This window comes from Garra rufa, chromosome 2, assembly GCF_049309525.1.
Source record: "Garra rufa chromosome 2, GarRuf1.0, whole genome shotgun sequence".
NCBI classification, from domain to species: Eukaryota; Metazoa; Chordata; class Actinopteri; order Cypriniformes; family Cyprinidae; genus Garra; species Garra rufa.
Window position 1 is genome coordinate 30,480,395 of NC_133362.1, and position 22,638 is coordinate 30,503,032.

At 36.4% G+C, this 22,638-nt stretch overlaps 1 protein-coding gene across 3 annotated transcripts in view; it reads right to left on the reverse strand.

The window, feature by feature from the left end:
- ppm1ba (protein phosphatase, Mg2+/Mn2+ dependent, 1Ba) overlaps positions 1–21,682 on the reverse strand; it is a 39,045-nt gene extending 17,363 nt beyond the window's left edge. For 2 of the 3 annotated variants that reach the window (XM_073834077.1, XM_073834079.1), the window contains exon 1: positions 21,299–21,682. The gene's annotated coding sequence lies outside the window, so the exon portion shown is untranslated. Of the gene's footprint in view, positions 1–9,677; positions 9,831–21,298 lie in introns of those variants that run through there. The other variant, XM_073834078.1, reaches the window with a different exon arrangement.
- Positions 21,683–22,638: the final 956 nt, after the last annotated feature.

Genomic DNA, 22,638 nt, shown 5'->3' on the forward strand with positions numbered 1-22,638 from the left:
CAAAAACACGGACTGGATCACGGACTCCATTCATAAAAACCGAATTTACTATGGCGCGGAATGACACGTAATACGTTGATTTCTGGATTGATAAATCAAAAGTTGGTCTGTGACTTAATTCAAATCGCGATATGGACTAGTCACTAGTGTCTATGAAAACTGAAAGGCAAAAAGACCGTTTAAAATGAATCCTGCATGTTCCGTTTGCCTCTATGTATTAATGGTGGAGACGTGTATTTTTTTTAACTACACGTGTATAGGCTACTGAAGCACGCGTGACGCTCCCGCTAATTTTTGGCATTTGCATCTTACATGAACAGATAAACTCAATCTCCAAACCTACTGTGTCACTTTTACCGTTTCATTTGAGAAAGCATCGTATCATACTGTACACACAAACTTCACGGCAATCTGTCAAAATAAAAGTACGGTTTAACATGAAACAGAACAATATTAGTCCTGTATTACTTTTGTACAGTATAATGTAGGTGTTTATATATTCCTATTTATAAATCATATATATGTTTGCCAAAAATTAAAAAGGTTTATTTTTCATTTGATTAAAAATAAATAAATGTTTATGCTTTCATTTGATTATGAGAAAAATTAAAACAAGAATTAAAAAAAAAAAAATTGTAGAGCCCTATTGTTCAAAATGTTAAAATAGAGAGTTTTGGACTTATTTTTTCACTGAAATGTTTTCGTTATTACACAAAGTAGGGTAAAGTACTGGGAAAAAAATATGCTTCAAATAAATAACTTTATATTTACCAGATTGTTAGTTAATCATTTACAAGTCAATATTGCCTATATGGACAGGGATTAAAAAATAAATAAAATAAAAAAGTAAAAAAAAAGTGAACTTGTAAAACTACGGTGTAAAATGTGATGCGGTTGAAAATTTGGGTGCACCTAACTTTTGTGCTGGTGCACCTAAGAAAAAAAGTTAGGCGCACCAGTGCAACCAGTGCAAAAAGTTAGTCTAGAGCCCTGAAAGAGTTCCGTTATCTGCACCACAGTGGAAAATCAAACCGTATCTGTGCCGACTGGCCCGGATCGGCACGGAACAGAACGGTTAAGCATTGAGAACGGTTCGGCCCGATAGTGGAAAAGTGGCAGATGAGTGCTGCCATTACGAATTCTAAAGTCAGATTGGATGCTCTTCTGTTTCGGTCTCCATAGGAACCCGTTCAAATAAAGTCGGCAGCTTTGTGTCATTTACACACTTATTAAACTTTGAGGAGTAAAGCACTGACAAATGACGGTCATTGCGACATCGCAAAGTGATGGCGCTATAGAGCCATGTGCTTTTTAAAAACATTTTAATAAGTTTATCATTAGATTAACATATGGGAATATATGCTACTTTAACTAGAAACACTAGCGACCGGAAATGGAAATCATTCTTCAGTCAGGCGTGACTTCTGCGTTCAGGAAAAATGTCTATAGACAGAATCGGTGCTCTAAGACGTGCACTCAGTATTGCGCATGTGCACTGGCTGATCTAGCCTGAAAAATAAGTGTTTTTAACACTACTGGAGCACAAGGAATCACATTTATGATGCGGTACTTGACAGATTTCATTGGTGATTTCAAATATGAAATTTAATCGTAAGCTTGGCGAACAGTTGAGAATTTCATGTTTCCACATTCAAAGAGATAGGAGAGGCGTTTCAAAGATGGCCGACGAGTGGAATGACTTGCCTTAAAGGGACTTGGACACAACATTCTTAATGTTTACAATAGATATTATTTTTTGTTAAAATCCTTACATGTCAATGACCCATATATGTGCATGAAACACTGACTGTATACATGGTAAACTGGCTGCCCTGGATTACAACTTCCAGAGCAGATGTAAGCTGCTTTGGCCCTAGTAAGAACATTGCAAACATACAAGAATAGATGCTGTTGTACAACAAAGCTCTGTTCAAAAATTAAAGAGATAGTTAGGGATGATGTTTTGTTTTAAAGATTGCAATATTAATGTGTCACAATACAAAACATGTGCTATTGAAGTGTCTGTGTGGAGTGTGGAAGCAACACCATAGCGTGCTTACTGCATGACAGATGGAGGCGTCGGTGCAGTCACTCGCACTTATACAGGGCTCGAAATTAACTTTTTTACTTGGTAGCACTGGTGCTCCCAACTTTAAAAAGTTAGGAGCACCAAAAAAATTTTAGGAGCACCTAATTTCGTTTTAGTAATGCGCCGATCTTGATTCTTCATGGTCAATTCTTAATGCAGATGTTTTACAAGCAAATGGGCTGATTTTGAAAGCCTTTTTTATATATATATATATTTATTTTACGCCTTAAGCAAGGGACAAGAATGAATGAAAATATGAGTACATGAACAAGGTTTATTTTCTCTATTATAGTTACAACCATTTAAAGAGGTTAAAGATAAAGAGTTAAAGCCATTTAGAGGCAACCACTGCATTTTTAAACAATCTACAGTACAGGGATGGAAATTAGCACCCGCCACCAGCCAAATGCAGGTGATTTTGTGTTGTGGCGGGTAAACTCGCTTCACCCACCGGCCACCGTGGCGGGTAAATAAAAATAACATACTTCGACCGGACGGCGTGAGGCGGAAAAAACTAAATACTTGAAGAACTAACTAAAAACTAAAACACGTGAAGACGACGACGGCGGACACTTTTAGCGGAGACACACCTTCAAAAAAATGTGTAACGTGTATATAAACGTATATGTATAAACGTATATACATTGTTGTTGTTCTGACGGCAAACCAAAAAATCATCTCGGCATCATTCATAATTCGTTGTTTAGCAGAAAACACAGAGCATAACTAGAATTTCGGCGCGGGTATTAATACACATTGGAATCAATCATTTGCACGTGCTTTTGAGTCCTGCTTATTTAAAGTGAAAGAGAGACTCATTTGCGCTCTGTTTTAGATTATTGTCTGTGCACCCACAGAACGCGAAAAGGAGAGTGACAGATTTAAACAATTGTTAAGGGAGTAAGCAAATGTAATATTGATTTAATACAACAGTTCAATAACAAGAAAATATAAAATGACTTGCGTTGTCTGACTATATCTCTATTGCCTGATTTTACTCTATTTCTTTAAATGAAAATATTTCTAAATGAGTAGCAGCTCAGCCACTGCGCATCTCTAAAAGCAAAACAGCGGTGTTTCATTCATGAATGAAAGCGCGTTTTGAACGAATCTTCAGTTCATGATTATCCATTCATAAAGACAGTCACTTGCTTCATTCCCAAATGAATCAGCCATTCAAACAAATAATTTGTCTTACTGCCCCCTACTGGTGGATTTAGTGTCATTGTAACGTATACTTAGTTATTTAAAACGGAATATTTCTATATTAAAAAAATTATATTTAATACATTTATCTCAACATGAATACATTTGCACTTATGCCACCCCTGAGCCTCACTAAATGTCTGAAATTGCACCTACAAGCCACTTTTGTGTTCCTTTGTGCCACCTGTAGTACAAATTATTTTTTATTAATACTAATTTTATATGATTGGTAATATAGTTGTCTTATTCTGCTATTAAATTGTTTTAATTAGAAATTTTAAAAAGAAAATATAATTAAAAAAATTTACATATAATGACAATTAATAAAAAAAAAGCCATAACATAGGTAAAAATAAACTGCCACTGTAAATTATATTAATGAGTCAATTATCACCTCAAGGCTAATTTTTTTATCAGAATTTTTTATTATTGATCAGAAGATGCTTCAACATGTTTTAAATTAGTAGGACACGCACTGCAAGAAGGAAAAAACTGCTTATAAAGTGGGTGTGTGACAGGTATGGCTGTGGAATGGTTTCGCAAAGATTTTTTGGAGGAAAAAAGTATTTTTTTTTTTTTTTTTTTTTGCTTTGCTCCCTGGGTTTGTAAGAGAGAGAGAGAAAATGTCAGTATTTTATTGAGACTTGAGATTAAATAAACTGCTCAAGTATAGTAGATCTTGTAGTATTAATTTTCACATGCAGCTACACATTGTCGGTTAAAAACATAAAGTGGCTGGTAAAAACATTTAGTGGCTGGTAGGATTTTGAAATCCACCAGCCACACTGGCCGGTGGACAAAAAAGTTAATTTCCATCCCTGCTACAGTATAAACAACAAAAAATAAACGCCACTTCTTTCTTAGTCGTGTAGACAATAAATGCAGGCATGATCAAAGTAGGCTACTCTTTCAATATTCAAAGTGCAAATGACCGATTTTTTCTGATACAGAGCTATAGACACAATACAGCTTATTATAGCCCACATACTAATAACAGCCTAGATATGTTATGTAGCCTAATTTGCGCACATTGGGCAGTCGCTCTCTAAACTTAGGGTATTAAAATTGCTTTTGAATGCGTGTGAGTTTTACTTTTGGTTTCGTTTTAACGATCCCGCGAAACTCTCGACGGTGCTGCGCGTGCATTCTACAATACAAGAGATTACTTTAACAAAACCATTTGAAAGTGAGAGGACACCAACGGGATTTTGAAAAGTGTCCCGAGTGGAAATTACGCCCCTGCGTGAGTGGAACTCTGCCGCTGAGTTATCATCTGATGTGAATTTATGCGGCGTTGTACAGTATATTGAGACGGAAGCGGCAGAATTGTATCTGACAGAATGTATGCTGTAGCACAAAATATATTTCTTCAAAAGCAGATTGTGGAGACCTTCTAATTGTCCACAATCAAAGGAGAGAACGGTGAACCTGTCACTGCATCAGCTCACAACAGTCTGCAGTAGTTAGGCTAGCCAAAGTTTTGTAAAGAAATGAAAGTAAGTCGCACCACAATTACTCGCACTCGCACAAATGCTCCCAAATATAATTTGAGGTCGCGCAGATTAAATTTTGCGAGCATATGCGACCAAAATGGTCGCAATTTCGAGCCCTGTTATAATACTCCGTCATTTTTGGTCAAACAGATAAAATTAATTCATCTTTCACATCTGTACAGACTCTACTTTTATCTGTGTGCAGTTAGAATAACAACGAAACGTTGCACTTATGAACAATAAAGAAAGCAAACAGGATGTACTGTCTCCAAAACTCCACATATACTTGCCTTACAGCAATGAAAAATATATCTATAGAGAGTGAAATGTCTACTTTTAAATGAACCAATTCAAATAAAAAACAAATATTCTCAGATTATATAATCCGTATGAAACATATACAGGGGCATCACTACTGTGGAGTCAGTGTCGCTGACTTCATTTCTTAAGCCAAAAACAAAGAAAGCACTGGTTTCTCAAAAAACTATTAAAATGTTAATGCATGTCAGCAATTAAAGGCTCATTATTATGATTTATATGGTTTATTAATAAACATGCGACTAATGTTAACTAATGCTTAAAATTAACTACTAGTCAACCAGAAAAAGGGCCTTAGTGGAGGGCAGCCCTACAAATTAGAAAACTTGTGCATTAACTCATTTGCCATCAACCCAGGCACAATTTACAGCAACAAAAAAAAAAAAAGTAGATTTCCATTTATCAGGAGAATAAAGATCTGTCAAAGTTCTACAGGTGCCAAAAACCTCGTTCAGACTGTCAGCCCAAATCAGATTTTTGTGCAAATCCAACTGAAATCCGGCAATATGTCGTCACATTGTAAGACAACATCTGTATTGAAAACTGTATTGCTGTTATTGTTGTTTTTTTAGCGCAAGCATACAAACGCAACAGCACTGCCAAAGAAACCAACGTAAATTCCGTAAAACGAAAGCACTCTAATCGGATATGAACAGTTTGATACACTGTGTGGACAGTCAGTTATTAAAATCAGATTCCATCCAGATATGCACAAAATCAGATTTGGGTTGACAGTCTGAACAAGGCTAAAGTAGACTTAAGTTAACTAACCACAAAACAAAACACTTCCTTTAAGTCAGGCAACTACGCAAATGAGTTTCCCACAGTTTCATATAATTACTCAGGGCTCGCAAAATTTCAAAATCTCTGGTAGCCCTTCGGGCAGGTACTCTTCAGATTTTGGTAGCCCGAAAATAATTTAACTAGCCCAAATAAAAAAAAGACTTCTTTTTTTTTTATAAAGAAAATTAGATAGGAGTCTAAGGCCCGGTTTTGTAGATGGGCCTTAGCCTAAACCAGGATTAGGCCATAGTTCAATTAGGACATTTAAGTTATAATTATAACCGTGCCTTAGAAAATAAACTATACTAGTGTGCATCTGGAGACAAAACAAAGGCACTGATATATTTTAAGATCAGTCAGTCCAAGTTTCTTTCAGTTGAAACAGCTCAGATTTACATTTACATCTAGGACTAGGCTTAAGCCTTGTCTGTGAAACTGGGGGTAAATGTCAATCAAAAATGTTTTCAATACACAAATATAAACAAATATCAAGGAATTAATTTTATTTCACTATTTGGTGTATCTTCAGAATTTTTAAATATAAATTTAAGGCAATTTATGACCCTTTTTAAGAGCTGCACAAGTAAAATGAACAGTATGAGTAGGATTGGACAATGTACGGTAGAATATTAAGCCATAAAATGGCATGATTTATAATTCGGATACAGGTTCACACAAAAACAAAATATCTTGTACAATGGCATTTCAGCCTTTATACCATTAAAAGGGATAAATCAAGTATGTCATTTATTATATTTATTTAAAACATATATATTACTGTCTTAATTTTTTAGATTTTTAGAAGGCACATTAACTTCTTTTACATTTACAACTCTGTGTTTTCTGCATAAAAACATAGGCCCATAATTGCAATCATTTGACCATAAACAGCTGAAAAAATTTGGAAATAAAAATTCATTGTCAATTCATTGCTTTAGGAGTGCTGAAATACTACGGTTTCCCCAGTAACGGCTGAACACAAAGCGCTGTTTTATCAGCATGAAATGAAAATGCAAACGACGCGTTTCTGAGGACAGTCGGTTCCCTTCAGATACATTCATATAAAGACATCAGTGCCGCGTTTTGACTTTGAAACCTACAGCGTGCATATTTATTCAATGACATTGCCTTTTGAAGTTTAATCCAGCCCTATAGCGATTCTCGTCTTTCCGTTCCCAAATGTAAGACCTCCTAAAATATAATTGACTCTTCTTTTACTATTTAACATATCTGTAAAACTTTTTATGGCCTTAAATTTGATACAACTAAATTAAGGAGTTTTTAAGATAGCCCGTCGGGCAGCCCAGTGACACATTTTGGTAGCCCGACTGGAAAACACAATAGCCCCGGGACGTCGGGCTAGCGATTTTGCGAGCCCTGTTACTGCTTTTGGTGATTCAAGGAAAATCCATTCAGTCATTCATGTGTACTAAAAAAAAAAAAAACTGATGTCACATTTAAAGTTCCACTGAACTGCTTTGAAACATGCAGTGTTATTCTATGTGATGCAATTTCAACTGAACCAGAAAGACAGGGCGGGACATATCAAGCAGTCCAGCCAATAACGTTTCATCTTGGGCCAGAGCTGTTGAGCTCGGTAAAGCCGCATTTCACAATGTATGACAGCTACATTCTCAAGCATATCGCTATGACATATTGCATTCTGTGTGAATTTCGAATGGGTCCGACACGTTTTGGGGTCTGCGCTGATTCACACAAATGATCCACTCCGTGCTATCATGTCTCTGGACCGAAGCAGACCTATGGTCTAGTTGACCTAAAAAATACAAAAGCGTCTGGATGACATATATATGGGATCCTGGTTTGTACCAGAGACCCCGCTATTGCTCAGCAAGCTGCAATCCAGTCATGTGGTATGCAATGATGTCACAGAACAGCATGTCTGAGCGTCTGAGCTGGCCACACCTCACGCCTACTGCACTATAAATAAACCCAGATAGGATCGCATGCAAACCCCCATCCATTTACCCAGAACCTGAGCCTTCAGCAAAGGCTCAGCCTCTCAAGTTTTCATCAATGGGAAGCCAGGACCATGCTCACCATAAGAGCTCACATGTATCTGAAATATATACAGGTTATTCCATCCCAAAATGAAAGGAATTGAAAAGGCACATTCTCACCCCCACTAAAAAAAAAAGCAGCATAAAGAAATCCACACACTATGCTAAATACCTACAACTATACCTATACACCCTAAAAATTTGGACTTAGACTTGAATTCTTCCCACTTTAATTTACTTACTCCTTTGTCATCCATGATCTTTCTTTCTTTCTTCAGACGAAAAGAAATCAAGGCTTTTGAGGAAAACATTCCAGAATTTTTCTTCATATAGTGGACTTCTATGGGGATCAATGGGTTGAAGGTCCAAATTGCAGTTTCAATGCAGCTTCAAAGGACTCTACATGATCCCAATCGAGGAATGATGGTCTTATCTAGTGAAACATTCAGTCATTTTCTAAGATAAAAAGTCAAAGTACTTTATAAAAAAGTTAATACGATAATGGGATAAAACAACAACACCCATCGATAAAACAACGATGTTGGGCGATTTTGGAGTTGAAGGAGAAAACCTAACCATGCATGACCATTCCAACGTGCAAAGTCATAGTTGCATTATATCGCCGAGCTAGTGAGAGACAAGCATTTGTAGTTAAAAAGTAAATTTTTTGTTATCTTTTTAAGAAAATGACAGATAATTTTGCATTTGCATTTTGGATCTTCAACACATCAATCCCCCTGAAGGCCAATATATGGTGAAAAATCCTTGTATGTTTACTTCAAAAACCTCAATTTCTTTTCAACTGAAGAAAGAAAGACAGGAACACCTTGGATGACATGGAGGAGAGTAAATTATCAGGACATTTTTATTCTGAAAGTGAACTAAAGTACAAAAAACAAGAACAAGGAAAATGTCAAAAGAAGCCAAGATTTTTGAACAGCCCTGTATAACCAAAATTTGTTGCATGACATGAAACAAAGACAGCAGCTTTGGTTAAACCAAGTAGAATAAAAATAAACTGGTAGTTTTGCAATACCAATTCATGAAAGTAATCACTCACAAAAAGGAAAACTAAAAAGGTCAAGCAACTTCCACTGGATCACTTGAGATGGGTTAACCCATATAAAAGTACATTATAACAGTTAATAAAAAAACGTCTTGAGCACTCTTATATAATCGATAGTGTTTCACTGGAAACAGCTTCCAGCACCTGTGCCTTGACTCCAGATTAGCTACGCTTTGATCATGCGCTCTGTTTAGCATCACAGTAAATGAAAAAAGCCCAGATGATAATAACTCATTGCCTATGAATGTGCATGGAACCAGAGGGCACACTGTGCCAAAGCACTAAAACAAACAAATAAAACGCATCCTGTAGAGACAGGAAGTGGGCTAGACCTTTGAAGAATGTTTTAACGTTGGGACCCAACAAAACAAAAAACAGCCTGGTCCTCATCGACTCTCCATTTCAGACCACCTGTGCCCAACGGTGACTTTCATCCACCATCACCCACGTCCCCTCATCATCATGAATCATGATACCTTCACTACAAACAGGAAAAAGGCATTGTGGACAATGAATTTTAAAAGGTCAGCACTGACCAGGCAGTTCAGGCTGTCATCCAGAGTGCATTTTCCTAACAACCACCTCTTATCAAACAGGAACGAATCTGAAGCCTGACAGCAGTCCTAGTCTGACTCCAGGAATTCTATTAATATCCCACATTAGCAGCTCTGTTCGCTAACATGGTGAGTCTTGATCCTTACCTGACCTAACGTTGGCCTGCATTCAAGAGTTACACATCCAGACGACAGGTTGCTCATACAAGATTTCCACATTCCAATGAAGTGAAGAGAGCAGTTCAACACACTCCTGAGATCTATGGCACTGCAATGATGTAACCATTGGACCACTGTCATATGTTCCGTTTCCATGCCTACAGCGCCTGGAGTGGCAGCTAAGAGTGGTTTCTATGGTAACAGAGAGCTTCAACAGGGCACTTCAGTGCATCTTTCCTGCGACCAGTCCCTTGGAATTGCAAGTACAGCGAGATACCTGACAAACAAAACTAACAGTGAATTTCATTCATTGAACTGAAACCACAAGCAGCTGGCAAAGTGCAGTTTGGAAACGAACAACATTGTGAGAGCATTACAATAACATGCGAACATATGCATTGCACGGCTCCACGCACGCCATGTCCTCCTTGCATGTGAAAATTTAAAGGCCAGCGTATCAAATGTCACAGCCCCTAAACAGGCTGTGAGTTTTAAACTGCTGAACTGGCCTTGTGTTGTCTTGTTTATGGAGCCCTAAGGACAAACAAACTTATTACATCAATACAAGAGCAGCTGCATCATTACCGCTGATTCACAGCCAAGCAAAAGTGTATTTGGGATGTATTTTAAGACTCTGACAAGACCAGTTCCTCCAAGCAATGACAAAATCTATTACCTAATAACAACAGAGAAGAACAGACCATTTATGTTCTCCAGGTATCCTTGATTCTGTGGACAAAAGTTAAGAGTGTTATGGTACAAGCAGGATTAAAAAAAAGTTCCACATTTTTTACCAAAGAGATCCACATTTAAAATATAGTCAGCTGCACAGACGTTAAAGGTCAAAGCTTCTGTCTATAAAAATAAAGGCACTCCTCTGCTACCCGAAACACTCGTTCACATCAAGGATGATAACTATAAATAACCGTTCTAATTTATTAAACAATTTATGTTCTTTAAGGAAAACATTTCAGGAATATTCTACATATAGTGGACTTCAATGGTTTCCCTGAGTTTGAACTTCCAAAATGCAGTTTAAATGCAACTTCAAAAGGCTCCAAACGATCCCAGCCAAGGAAGAAGGGTCTTATCTAGTGAAACGATTGGTTATTTTCTAAAAAAAAAAAAAAATTACAATTTATATACTTTTTAACCACAAATGCTCGTCTGGCCCCGCTGAACTGTGTGCATTCCTGTTTATGACTGTTAGGGTATGTTGAAAGCCTCCAAAAAGACCAAGACAAGCATTTGCAGTTAAAAAGTATATAAATGGTAAATTTTTTTTTAGAAAATAACTGATCATTTCACTAGATAACACCCTTCTTTCTCGGGGTGGGATCATTTACAGCCGCATTTGGGATCGTTTGAAGCTGCAATTTTACTGCATTTTGTTACTCGGGGCACCATAGAAGTCCACTATATGGAGAGAAATGCTGAAAAGTTTTCCTCAAAACACTTTTTGAAACTAAAGAAAGAATATGTTGGATGACACAGGGGTGAGTAAATTATCAGGACATTTTTATTCTGGAAGTGGAGTCATGCTTTAACTCTCTGGAGCTGTGTGGAGCACTTTTTATGATGGATGGATGCACTTTATTGGACTATTGAATATTAAAAGCCATTCAGTGCCATTATAAAGCTCGGAAGAGCCAGGACCTTTTTTAAAATAACTCCAACTGTATTCGCATGAAAGGAGGAAATCATATACACCTTGGATGGCTTGAGGGTGAGTAAATCAAGAGGTGCCTTATTTTTGGGTAAACTATCCCTTTAACTCACCCACTGATTTTGATTAAACTTGATACTACAGCTAAACATACCCCTAAATTTGTTCACGGACCTATAAATGTGATCCCACACTTAATAAAAGAGTCTTGGGTCTACATTAGGGCTGCACGATAAATCGTTTCAGCAACGTCATCGCACGCGTGACAGTCACGATGCAGGGCAAAAAAAAATTGTGTCTGATTTAAAAATGTACTTTCTATATTTCTAAACTTTCTATTCACGACTCTATATATGTCTAAAATAAATTAAATTAACTCATGTTTAAAGGTTCTTTAAAAACTACAATGCACACGTTGCTTCACCTACTTCATGCATGCAGTCTCTGCGTGCGCATGACGAAATGAGCGTGGGACGGGAGAAAAGCGCCGAAATGGAAGATTTGGTCGCAAAAAGAAACGCAATGTCGGTCATATGGAAGTATTTTGGATACAAAAAGGATGCTGCTGACCAAAAACAGGTGCTTTGTCGGGAGTGCCTGGCAGTTGTTGCCACAACTCGTGGAAACACTACGAATTTAAGGGACCGTTCACATGTCGCGCCTAAAAACGCATGGAAAACACTAGACGCGCCGCTTTCTCCTTCTTTCCAAAGCGCTCTGTAACTTGAGTGGCAGAGTGGCGTCTGCCGTTGCTAAGCAACCATGACCCGCGCTCTCCTAAAGACGCGGAAGTTTCAGCAAAGATAAATAAACAAAGATAAATGGATTTCCAAAACTAAAAATTGCTTGCAGTAGCTCTGCTGTTAAAAAAAAAGTTATCCCTGTAACAGCTATGATCAGCTGTTCCTCCATCTTGGCTAAGCTTTTAATGTTTTTCGTGAAAGGAAGAAGCTGATTTCTCTTTCATCAGGGTAAAAGCAACATTCAATATTAATTTCATATTAGAGCCTTGATTTGCCTGAATTGACAGTGAATAAGGTGAGTCAAACTGTTTATGAAACTACCCAAAATAAGCTTTAAAAAGTATTTTATTTCAGGGTTTTGATTATACTGTACTTTTACATTTTTTTATTCTTTGAAAATGCTTACAAAATTACCCCAACTATTCTTGAATTATTATTTGATTTTTAAACAGTTCAAAACAACCTGGTGAACTTGTTTTTGTACACATCGCAATATATATCGCAAGAAAAAATATATATTGCAATGTAATTTTTCCCCAATATCGTGCAGCCCTAGTCTACATTCATTACCCAGGAGCCATCTCTCAAGCCTACAGGACTGCAACATTTCTACTGATACTTTTTATGTAAACTTGTAGAGCAGAAGTCAGATCAGCCAGCGTGCATTGGAAGGCAAAATGTAAATCAATTTGGCTTTTTGGTACAAGGTCATGTTAGATATGGATCCAAGAAGTGCAACCTGACTTTTAATGTAAATCTTACTATCATTAATCAAAGAGTTTGCAAACATCAGCCGGACTCCTAAAGGTTCAGAGGGATTCAAGATAGTGGGGTTAACAAGCTAACTCAATTTGTTAATCCACTCATGAGATCCATGCAGTACTTGATTAGCTACTGAGCTAAGGCTTTCAAGACAGATAGATCCAGCAAACAATGGTATTCCATCAGAGCCAATCTAATACAAGGTAAACCACAATTAAAGCTTATATATTAAATTATATATGTTGTTATAATTGCCTACAAAAGTTGAGTTCTCACGTGTTATTATGGAGCGCTCACATGTCGGTAGATGTGGGTGATCTTTTCAAATTTAAGATGTACCATCAAGAATATCAAGACTGGAACAAGCCTATGGTAAGGTGACCAGACGTGCCCTTTTCCAGGGACACATTCTGGCCAGGATTTCTATATTGCCTAAAATATCCAGGTTTTGGCATTGCTTTCCTCGTACATATTAGGGGTGTTCAACTTAAAGCGGCTCTGTGCAGACCGATCAGTGTATGACATCAAAATACAGCGAGAGCAATTTAAAAGCATAAGGAGCTTTCTATAGCTCTCATGGTACTTAGATGTCATACAACGATTGATCTGTGCAGTGCAAACAGCCAAAACCTGGTTATTTTAGCAATATAGAAATCCTTGCCAGAACATGTCCCCGTAAAATGGCATGTCTGGACACCTTAGCCTATGGATTTCTTGCAAAGTTAAACACAATTTAACTAGTTAATTAAGAAATTTAGAAGGACTTGATAATTATAGACAAGTGTGTTGAATCAGTTTTGTATGAAGAAGTTTCTTTTATTCTTATTATTCATTTATTTGATTTGGGATTATTCACTTTATTTGACAAAATATATTTTAATTTCACAACAAAATATGCAGCATTTTGTCTGAAAAAACATAAAAGGTCACCAAAAATAAATAAATTCTGAGAAAATTGTTTTGTGGATCATATTGCACAGTGGCTTGAGTGAAATGTTACATCCCTACTGTTTTTACTGCATTTTTGACTAAATAAATACAGCCTTGTCAAGCATTACTTTCTTCCTTAAATGCCTTTTCTTTCAAAAACATTTACAAATCTTAATTATTAAAACTTCTTAGTGGTAGTAATGTTCATACCCATTTAGGGCTCACGATTATCTTGCTAATCGACTAATCGGTTGATTATGCTGACGATTAATCAAGTAATTGGATTATCATAATTCATTTTTCAATTCAATAGCCTTCAAAATGACTTAAAATACATATAATAGCAAAGAGGAAATAATAATTAGGTTAAATAAAGTATCATAAGCAAGTTATCATTGTTTTATTGAACAAATCTGTTAAAATACATAACGTATTATAAACAATGGAGCTAACGTACATTATGCATTATTACAAATGACTGCAGAGGGAACATTTCTTGAATATGTGTTTGCATAGGTTTATAAATGTTTTACCTTACAAATCTGATGAAATGGCACACATTGTATTTCCAGAATGTAGTTATAATAAACCCACCCACAACAAAATATGCAAATGATACATGTAAATGATAACAGTTTGTGTGGAGCAGCATTTACTGCGAACAGAGCCGCTCTGAGATGCATGTAAGCAAACTACACGCATGTAAAAAAAGATTCAAGCATAGATATTAAAGGTGCCATAGAATGGAAAACTGTGTTTACCTTGGCATAGTTGAATAATAACAGTTCAGTACATGGACATGACATACCATGAGTCTCAAATACTATCATTTCCTCCTTCTTATATAATTCTGGTGTTTGCAAAAGACCACTGAAAAATAGGTCAATTCTAACATAACACTGACTATTACGCAATAGTCCAGATCGTTAATAGTTACGCCCCCAATATTTGCATCGCCCAATCATCAGTAACGTCAGTACATCAGTAAAATAAGGCAAGTCACTGAAGGGACACGGTTAGCTTAATGCTAGCGGTAGCCTGTTACATTGCAGTACATAAGATTTCACTTACCATATAAACAGAGTAAGGAGAGATGACTGCGTTGACGATGGCGAATGATTACAGATCCTGAGCATCACTAAAGCATCAAAACTTGTGTGGTAAGTCCTTCTTACGTTATACTACTTCGCTGCAGTATAAGGTTACACAGAGCACATGCGATCACAGTAGAGAGCAGGGACCGAAATTAAAATTTTGACACACCGGCCAAGTTGGCCGGTGGATTATAAAATCAACCGGCCAAGCTTATTTTTTACCTGCCAAAATTCTTAACGATTTAACACAAATATATCCAAAGTATGTTATTCTGTATTTTATGTGTGCTCCGGACAGAGAGGAGTGACAATTAAAACATCAGTAAGAAAAACAACTTTGGTCATTTTAGATTTTTTATTATAACTTGGAAATGTTTTTAACGAACTATCTGATCTAGTCAGACTTGTTTTCTTTGTCCATGAAATCTGGCCGCCTGCTTCTGACACAGTCTTTGTGCCACAGCAGGGTTCAACGCTAAGGAATTTTTCTACTGGCCTGATCGGGCCAGTGGTTCAGATTTTTACTTGCCCTGCCAAAATTTTTACTGGCCCCACCGAAAAGAAAAAAAAAAAAGTTAATATCTATTTCTTAGCCACATATTTTAAATGTGTCAAAAGCCAAATATAACTATACATACACTTTTTATTCAGCATAACTTTTCTTTAAATACAATTGATAATTTAAAGAATTATAATTGTGATGTAACTAAATTTATGCACAACAGTCTGTCCAGGTCGATGGTCCCAGATCACCAGTTAACTATACATAAATGGAGGACTCCTATTAAAGGAATGTTGTTGCAAAGATGAATATTAAACAATATTAGTAAACAGTGTTTTTAAGCAGAATTTGTTAAAAGTTTTATTGTGATGAATTGTTCCAGGTCTTAATCAGAAGATCACAAATATTGTCTCTGTTCTAGAGCAATACTCTCTGAGCCCTTTCTGTTTGAGAGTGCCACCTTTCAACTACCTTCTGGCCATTGAAATGGTCCAACTCAGCCCCTTCAATGCTGATGAATAAAAGTTTGTGGAGTGAATCCACTGAGAGGTTGCTTCTCCAGTCATTTTTAATTTGCTTTATTAAACTGAAACCCCTATCACAAGAAAGAGGTAGTGCTAGTAAGAGTTTAATAATCAGCAAGGTTTCTGTCTTCATTTTTACGGTGTTGTCCATTAATATTTTTTTTTTTTTTTACCTTTTCATACATTTAATGAGGCTCAGAGGTGCCATGAGTGCAATCAAATTCATAATGCACGTTGAGATTAATGTTTTAAATATTAAATTTTGAATACAGAAGTATTTAAGATTTCAATAACTAAAAATATATGCCAGCAGGTGGCGGCACGAAACTGAAATTGATCACTGAATCATATTCATTTGAATGCATGGTTCATTCAAGAATAAAGCAAGTGACTCTTTATGAATGGGAAATTGAATCATTTCACTAGATTCCTTTAAAAACGCATGTTCACTTATAAACGAAACACCGCTGTGTTTGAATGGAGACGCGCAGAGCCGTTGCACATCTACAATCAAACACAGCAGTGAGACTTGGTCCAGAATAATTTTGACGACGGAAAATCAGCCATAGTGTTATTGTCAGACAATGTAAGTCACTTAATAATAACTTCTTGTTTATTTAACTGCTGTATTAAATCAATATCTCATTTACAAACTCCCATAAAAAAATATTAAAAGCTGTAACTCATCTTAGTTTCCGATATCACAAAGCTCTATTATAATCAACGACGCTCTCTGTACCGCAAGATCAATCTCTTATTTACACTCTCTCTACACTTTGTTTATAGAAGAATTCTTGAGATATATCTGTGATACATTACTGTGCTGTGAGCCCAGACACATCGGCATTTGTCTTTCTGATGTATTTAGGACTTACACAACAGGTACAAAGCAGAGATCATATTTATCTCTGCCATGGTTGATCGCGCCTTCTTGTTATACGCACTAGTGACGGGAAAAACTACAGCGAGTGACACGATGCGCATATTCGCTTGGCTTTCGGTGTGAACGCACCATTAGTCTGTATTTGCGCACTGCAAATTAAACTTTAGTGACAAGGCAGCACTGGCCCGATCGGGGGAGCATCACAGAGATCCGCGAGACTGATACTGATTAACATTACTGGTGAAAAGATTTACTCGCCATGTGGCGGATGGCGCTTTAAATTTAACTCGCCAGACAGAGAATTTGCTCGCATTTGGCGAGTGGCGAGTTTCGGATCCTGGTAGAGAGAGTAAAATGTTGGCGGATTCAAAACGACAGATTCAACAAATCGCATATTAAAAGCGGTTAGACTAGAGTTAAAAAAATGAAGCGGCCATAATTAAATATATATTTCCTCCATGTGTTTCCTTACAGCTGTGTGGGACCGAGCATCTCTGTGAGACAGCTAATCAGAGCAGAGCTCCTCATTAATACTCACAAAGCTTCCAAATAAGGCAATAACAGAGCATGTCATTCTAGGGACAAATCCTAGGGTTGTAAATGGACCTGTAAAACCGTTTCTGAAGATTTTACCCTTTTCTATGCCATATACCTTCTATGTAGATATCAGAGAACAGTTTACAATATTGTTTCAATGCATTCTATGGCACCTTTAAACCTGCATCGCTTATGCTGCGTTCACACCGCCCAAACCGTCATGCGTCAGTTGCGGCAAGATTACATGTAAAGTCAATGGTTGAGTCCGTCAGAGGTCCGTCAGTGGCTCTGCGTTGCGTTGTGTCCGTTGGATCCGTCAACTTTTCAAGCGTTACCTGCGTTTCAAGCGTCAACGCAGCCAACGCAAGCAACGCAGAAGTTCAGCTAGTTGAACTTTTGACGGACTTAACGCACTTGACGCAGTGCGTCAACCAATCAGAGCGTCTCACTGTAGCGACGTCACCACACGTATTTTGAATGAAGCGGGAGCAGAAAAAACAACAACATACAATTCTCTGCGATTGAAGACGGCTACAAACTTATTCTAGCCGTCTGCAATCGCAGAGAATTGTATGATCCGTCCTCGTTGTTGTATAAAGATAGGGATGTAAAGGAACTTGCTTGGATGAAGATCGCTGAAGAGATCGGGTTGTCAAATCTTCTCTCAACGTAATTATTTCCCATTTCGTTAGCTAATGAAACATGTTCATGAGAGGATTCCAAAATGTCCAGTCCCAATAGTTTGCCATGGTTTATTCAGGGGAAGTGTGCAGAAAACTAGATGCGTTGGGAGCGTTGCCTGACGTGTGCGGTGTGAACGCACCAAAAAGCAAGCGTTGCCAGCTTCAACGTACATGCGTCAAACTAGATGCGTTAGGTGCGTTGCCTGACGCAGACAAAGTGTGCGGTGTGAACGCACCATTATATTTAACTGAATCATACATTAGTGAATTCACAATAGCATTATGTTTTACTTTTACATGGGTTTCTCATTCCATGGATTTTCGTCCATAGAATGAGCCACTTCCATTTTACCAATTACTCATTACAAGAAAAAAAAAAGAGCAAGTGAAGCCTCCCAATGACCAGCAAACCGCTCATAAACCATCCCTATTATCAGTGGCCAAGCACTCTATAAACTTTCTGGGTTATTTTAGGTCCTCACATCATCTGTGCCCTTGCCAATGTCTGTGTAAGGTGCTATTAGGGAATGAGGAAAGAGAAGACCTTTGCGTGATACATGGGTGGCAAGCTGTATAGCCTATAAACTGATGTGGAACACAAAGGCCTACCCTAAAAGCCTTTTTGATGAAACCATCAGTACACAGCAGGCAAAAGTCCAAAATCCTAGTGAAAAACAAACTTTACTGCTTGGGCAAACATGAAAGGAATTTTACTTTGACAAACATGGAGCTGCACTCATCAGTGGAAGTTTTACTCTACTGCAGTTATATGAAAAAACAAATAGCTAGAATCACACTAGAAATTAAATCCCACTTATATTTTTTCAGTCAAACTGATGAAATTAACTGAGACAATGAATTCAAAATCCTTTCAGAAAACATGTCTGCTGGTTTCTATTCTATTTTGGGGCTGTGCATTCTTGATGACTGCAGCTCTGGCTGGAAGCTTGACAGCATTGCAATTATTAGGATATTAACCAGGTGTTGCACATATCTGTAACATGTTTGACGCCAAATAAAACACTGGCAATTTTTAAATACCCGACTAATTTAAAAAATCTAAAGGAGCTAATTTATCTTTATCTCTGAAAATCGTCCCTGAAATCAAACAACGTTAGATTTGTTTTTCAGGTGCAGCCTGCATAGTGACTTACTAACATAACTGTTGGAGAGACAATAACATAAAATAGAAAAGACCAGTAAATGAAAAACTCTTATTATCATGCTATTTTTGGTGCTGTAGCCTCTTGACCTATTTAGCTTTTCCTATTATTTTGCGACAGGTTTACTCCCCTTTTTGCCAATGTATACAGTCATTCTCCCAAACCACCAGATACATTTATATCAGCTTTCAGTTTTTGCCAAAGTTGGCAATGGTGCAGCATTTTTTCAACTCCAACAGATTCTCATCCAGTGGTCCTCTGTATGAACTTTATCATCATGCTGTCACTGATGTTAATGGACCAATCTCTGAAAGTCCATGTACAGTAGCTTCTGACTGTATTTCACAAGTCAGGCCCAAACAAATCAATCTAAGACTTAACAGTTATAACAATTTGTGTATTTTCTAAATGACAATTGTCTCTAGTTTTATTTAAATGCAATTCCACAAGCAAATGCTTTTAAGTAAACTACAATTACTTACTTGCTCATATATGTGATCAAGTCTTAATCTAAATGTAATCTAAATGATTTTATTTTATTTCAGTGATATCAATCACCTACATAACCAGGTTTATATAGAGAGCTGTGTGACAATTACATTTAGTTACAATATAAACAATCAAGCACTTACCATTTATACATTTATACACATACATATATATATATATATATATATATATATATATATATATAAAATGTACACTACCAGTCAAAAGTTTTTGAACAGTAAGATCTTTAATGTTCTTTAAATAAGTCTCTTCTGCGCACCAATCCTGCATTTAACTCAAAGTACAGCAAAAACAGAAACATTTTGAAATATTTTTACTATTTAAAATAACTGTTTTCTATTTAAATATATATATTTTAAAATGTAATTTATTCTTGTGATTACAAACTGATTTTTTGCATTATTACTCCAGTCACATGATCCTTTGCAAATCATTCTAATATTCTGATTTGCTGCTCAAAAAACATTATTATTAATTTGTTCAAAACAGCTGAATAGATTTTTTCAGAAGAACGGCATTTATCTGAAATAGAAATCTTTTGTAACATCACAATAAATGCCTTTATCATCACTTTTGATCAATTTAAAACATTCTTGCTAAATAAAAGTATTACTTTCTAAAATGCCTTTATTTGTACAGTAAATTACAACTACCTAATGCTTAAAATGCACATTTTTTCCACTTTATTTAGACATTTTAAAGTACCACAATTTCTAAATCCTGTCAGCAGAGAATTCCAGTGTTCTACAGCTTCAACTAAAAAGGCTGACCTGGTAAACTTTGATTGATCTTTGGTTGATCTGTATTTAATATAACAATCACCTCTAGAAGCCTACTTAGTCATCATAGTAACAGAAGGGCTTCAATTTCTTTTAATTGTTTGTGTCATGAAGTTTCCATCAGCTAATTTCAATCACACTTATAACCACCAAGGTCAGAAATGAACCAGGGTTTGAAGCAAAAATCCTAACAGTAACAAAAATGACATTAAGTGGACAATAATAGTAATACAAATATAATAAAATTCACATTTTGCATGTAATATCTGATCATATATCATATCTATATCCCATATATTACAAATGAATGTATATTGAATTTAATAACATAATACTAATATAATAATATTTGACATAAAACTATGTGTGTTTATAATATACCCTTCTTCAAAGTAAAAACTAAATTTTTGACACATGGGCTTGTTTCTGCACTGATTTGGAGTGAATTTATATATAGGCCTTCACATTTTATAGAAATAAAAACAACCAATATTACTCTTGAGTAATTAAACGCCAGGACTGTTGTTGTCTTTGGAAAGAGTGTTTACTGCAGGAATTAATGTGATTGGTGTCGAAACCAATTAAGCTACTAACGTAGTCAGCATCTGAGTCATTATAGGCACATTATAACGTTTAAATTCAGCGCCTATGATACTCAAAATGCTACACAGACTGGCAGCTCGTTAGGTTTGGAGACACATCTATTAACAGGTCTGTTTCCTAGAGCAGGCAGCAGTACTGGCCCTGAGTGCAGCAGTTACAAAACACATCCAGCCCGGTAACTTAGATAACGCTAGCCTGTAAGTTAGTCTGACAAATGTGGTGTAACTTACATTTCTTAAGTCGAAATTTGCCTTCCAGTAGACGCCACGTTCCAGGCGGCCGTCAAATGTGCCTTTCTGACGAGGAGCCACTCGCTAAACATCTAAAAATTTGGACCGTTGGTGATATTAGCTCGTTTCGACTAGCGCAGCTAAAGGTAAGCCCAGCTAGCTGGCTAGCTAATGCGGTTAAATTCACACGGTCAGGTCTGCCCTCAACGGCTCTCGTCTGGGATTACGAGCTGTAACAAACATCTTTGTCATGCTGTTTCATTTCGGCCCAACGAAAAAATACGTGCGACCTGACTGTTGGTCATCTGAGTTGAATTCCGAGCCGTGTTAGCGTTTCTAGCTACATGTTAGAGACAGGTGACGTGCACTACTCAGTGCCATTGACGGCCGCGCGCTTGGGTTCTGTGTGATGGGAGGGGCTATCGCCTCTATGATTGACATCATTGGCCGAGAACTGTGTGTGCTGAATAAAACTCATTTATTTTCGATCATACATACTTACTCAGGTATGTACAGAGCTAGTAGTAATGGATTACGTAATCAGATTCCAAAAATGAAGTAGCTACTTGTAATTACGTAAAATTACATTAAATGCACAAATTCACAAACTTTTTGTCATCTGATTCTCTTTCACCCAATATATTTTATATGAAGTACCCCAGAGATTTTAAAATAAACATTTTAACAATGAAATAACACATTTGCATGTTCATTGGTGACTTGGTTATGGTCAGCAAATCAGAATATTAGAATGATTTGCAAAGGATCATGTGACTGGAGTAATGATGCAAAAAAAATCAGTTTTGTAATCACAAGAATAAATTACATTTTAAAATATATATTTAAATAGAAAACAGTTATTTTAAATAGTAAAAATATTTCGAAATGTTACTGTTTTTGCTGTACTTTGAGTTAAATGCAGGCTTGGTGAGCAGAAGAGACTTATTTAAAGAACATTAAAAATCTTACTGTTCAAAAACTTTTGACTGGTAGTGTACATTTTATATATATATATATATATATATATATATATATATATACACTATATAAAAATGGTAAGTGCTTGATTGTTTATATTGTAACTAAATGTAATTGTAAATGTAAACGGCTCGGAATTCCACTCAGATGACCAACAGTCAGGTCGCACGTATTTTTTCGTTGGGCCGAAATGTGCAGGTAAACATAAAAGATTTCATTTTTTCAGTGTTTTATTTTGATTCATTTTAGAATTGTTTTAATTTGACATTTTTATGATTAAATTAATTATTAGCGTTTCATCTAGAATATATTTTCATACTCTTCGTATTTTTATATCAATATGGTACAAGATTATCCTATTT